General features: G+C 46.0%; 1 non-coding gene across 1 annotated transcript; it reads right to left on the reverse strand.

Moving 5' to 3' along the window:
• Positions 1-3590: 3590 nt before the first annotated feature.
• On the reverse strand, positions 3591-3665 carry Trnat-ugu (transfer RNA threonine (anticodon UGU)). Its single transcript has one exon. It is a non-coding gene; the product is annotated as a tRNA-Thr (tRNA).
• Between the last annotated feature and the right edge of the window lie 252 nt (positions 3666-3917).

The raw sequence follows: 3917 nt of genomic DNA on the forward strand, positions 1-3917 counted from the left end.
TCCTTGAATGTCTGGAAGAATTGGGTTTAGCGGACGACATAGTTTTCTTAGTTCAAAGTCTGAGACATTTGAAAGCTAAATTAAACTCATTGAAAAAAGAAGCAGAGATTGCTGGGCTAGAGATAAATATAGATAAAATACAGGAAATGTGGATTCTGGGAACATAGAAGTGCCGCTGCTTATAGAGAAGCAGCAGGAGGAGATTGTCAATTCATCCCTGTATCTGAATAGTGTAGTGACAAGAAAATGGTGGAGCCGGAGAAGACATGAAGAACAGCATAAAGAATTAAAATGGTGCCCTCATGTAAGTGTATCCAACATTAAGTGCCAAATTAAAGGTCGTATTTTAATACAAATGTGAAAGCTGTCCTCCTGCATGCCAGTGAAAGTTGGAAAGTAGATAAAAAAACATATCATCACAGTTACAGAGATTCATAAACAGCTATCTCCGGAGCACAACCAATATCTGGCGTTCAGAAAAAATAAGCTATGAGGATCTCTGGGGAAAAACAAACCAGACACTTATATACGAACAGATACGTGAAAGAAAGTGGAGATGGTTGGGGCACACATTGAGGAATTCAGACAGAGCAGTCGAAGAAAAGATGTTGAATGGAATCCCTAAGGAACAAGGAAGAGAGGCAGGCCTGGATGTACATGGGAGGGGAAGCAGGATAGTTGGCAAGGCCTAGATGGAATTGAGGGAAATGCCCAAATGGCGAGTTTTCCTGTATGCCATACGTCCCCATAGGGGCGAAAGGAATTCAGTCAATAAGTCAACAGCTGGGAACGACTAAAGTGCATCATGTCAGTCCCAGTCAAGAAATGATACGCTGTCCCATCGGACACGGCCCTTGTGCAACTGTCCTGCTGAAGGTTCGAGAACTCGCTACCGCAGATCATTTTCTCACTTACCAGTACTACCAGAAATATCTCTTCTGAACGCCTTTTCCGGGATCCCGACCAGTAGATGTGCATTGAAAAAATAACAAATTCCGTCTCAAGCTAAAATGTAGAGGATGTTTCTCGATGGGCCGTGACGAACCAAGTGGCATTTACCAAATGGTGCTCCTATGAGTGACAATGTTGACAATGAGAGTGAAGACAATATGTGGGATTCTTTAGTGCGGGGATACGTATTTCACCGTAGAACACAAACATAATGATGCTGCCATACAACAACTGATGTTCCACACAACAACATATGAAAACATCTTCTACTTCTCGGTGCTGCAGAAAAGTACTCACCTCATTGTTTGCCTCTTCGACGGTCCTATAATTTGGACTAAATGGCTAATCGATAGGCACATTATCATCATAAAAAATGGACGTTTCCTGGTGTAATTATAATTTTTTTTTAGTGGTAGATCGATGTTTGGCAAGATCGTTGTAATGCCGCAAGCTTTAGTCGTATGGTGGATGTGGGGTAGTAGGCAGTACAGTCTTCGATTGGTTGCTGCATCGTACACATATCTACAGTATAGTCGCCACCATTTTTATGAATTCGCACGGGTAGATATGTATACTTTACGTTGCGTAGATCCATGGCAAGAAACTTGGAAGCAGAGAATCAATTAAGGCTCAAACTAAACATGCCGGGTCCATTACAGGTGCAGAGTCACATGGTGAATAACAAGCCTATTAGAAATGAGAGACCACGGAGAACATCAGACTGGGTCATTAGATAAGGACCGGACCGTTGTCCTCCCGAAGGTGACCATATGAGATGTGTGTATGAGGCACAGAGCCAGAGATCTCCATCCGCACCTTCTCTTCTCGCAGCGTTCCACTTCAATGTCAGCTCGCGCAAAGCTACCTCTCCTTGTGGCCATGGTCTCCATCTTCTTAGGTTTCGGGGACAGTGTTCCTGCCACAGATCGGTACCTGAGACGGCCCAGATAGAGCACATTTAGATTCGGGTTTCGTGGCTCTACTTACAAGAGAGCAGTATCGTCGCTGTCTGCGTTAGCTGCGTAGCGTCCTTGCGTTAGCATGTATTCGAGTTTCCTGCCGCCATTGCACATTGTTGTCGTCAGAGTGTCACGTTGCACACCTTGCAGCGACGAATGAATGATGTGTCTTTTGCAAGTAAATATCTGGAAAATATCGCAAAAATTCACACGTCTCTCTGGATCGCAGCATTTCGTACGCTGACATTGATCGGACAACACGTCTTAAGCGTCCAGTGTCTGGATCTGGGCTTCTAGGGTGAAGAATGCCGCGCTCTGGAATTCCGACGTCACCACATATACGCAGTTGTCATCTACTTTGCACTTAAATCTGTGTAAATACGAAGGATAGAGCGCTTGATCTATGTAGATATGGCAGTGTTGACCTAGTGGGCCTGTATCAATTACAAAACAGGCACAGTATTCGCATATTTTAGTACAGACGTACTTAACGTGGCGTTATGTTTAGCAGCATTGACCCTTGCTTATATGTAACACCAGCGTTACCATCGCCGATTGATATTTGAGCGAGAAAATACTACCCTTGAAAACGGTACGGACCCTACAACTGGGGGAGCGAACTTATACACCGACTGTCAAGCTGGTGCCTGTGGTCAGTGCCTACGGGAAACTAGTGCGGACGTTACGTTACCTGGGACAAGTCATACTGCGCCATTCTACTGATGTAATTCACCTTTGGTATGCACATACTGAGGACCGCTCAAACTGTGGTCGTAGAAGGCTACAGGACGTTGTCAACCAGACCTGCACACTAATGAGCCCAGGTTCAACAGAATTTAGCCTAGTTCCACCCACGTTCCACCGAGATCCTGGCATACGCTTCCATGAATGCTCTTGTTGGTCTTATTTTTTGTCATGACGTTGGATGAGCAGCCTTTCAGGACGCCTATGAATTATCTCTACCACATATCTTATACACTCGGTACTCTAGGAGCATATGGCCAGGGATATGTTAATTTAAGACAGGTTTTCAGGTGCTCACCGTACGGTCAGGCAAGGGGCAACAAAGTATCCCAAAGGAACTCGGATACTAGTGACTACCACATAAGGTCCAACACCTGAGACGATCTCCCCAATAATTACACAACATGTCCGTTCCGAAGAAGATACTCACGTCGGCAACACCCGTCTACCCACACTGGGCTGTTCCCTGGTGAGAATACTTCCGCATTTTCTATACCACACATCTACCTGTGAAAGTACGTTGCCCTGGTTCTTAGGATTGGGTGGTTTCCGGTAGTTTTATGGGTAAATACCGTGCAGTTCGGCAAGGTACTTCGTCGTGGTCCCACAGGGTACTAGTGAATCAACGCCATCGCGAGACCCAGCTACTCAAACGACTGTCCTAGTGTTTACGTGCGACAAGTTGCATAACACTCATGTTAGCAAGATTACTATTACTTGGTTTAATAAGTTACCGCCGACATCGTTTACGGAAATCTCTACCGCGCCGACTATGCTGCCCAGGAGTTCCGTTGCCCTGAGGACGGCAAAGTAGGGATTGGCCGGTACAAGACAGATTTGTGGGTAAACGCCAGGGAGTGTGAAATGATAATTAAATGGACACTCTAGCTGCAAACAGGCGCTGATATACATCATTGGGAACATGCTGAAAATGTGTGCCCCGGCCGGGACTCGAACCCGGGATCTCCTGCTTACATGGCAAACGCTCTGTACATCTGAGCCACCGAGGGCACAGAGGACAGTGTGCCTGCGGGAACTTATCCCCTGCACGCTCGCCGTTAGACCCACATTCCCAACACGTCCACACCACTACATTCGTAGTGCGCCTAATACATGTTGGCCCATCATACTCATTACTCGTGGCAAATTAATCTACCAGTGAGAGATCCCGGGTTCGAGTCCCGGTCGGGGCACAGATTTTCAACATGTCCTCAATGAAGTATATCAGCGCCTGTTTGCAGCTGGGGTGTCCATTTAATTATC

Source organism: Schistocerca gregaria, chromosome 3, assembly GCF_023897955.1.
Source record: "Schistocerca gregaria isolate iqSchGreg1 chromosome 3, iqSchGreg1.2, whole genome shotgun sequence".
NCBI classification, from domain to species: domain Eukaryota; kingdom Metazoa; phylum Arthropoda; class Insecta; order Orthoptera; family Acrididae; genus Schistocerca; species Schistocerca gregaria.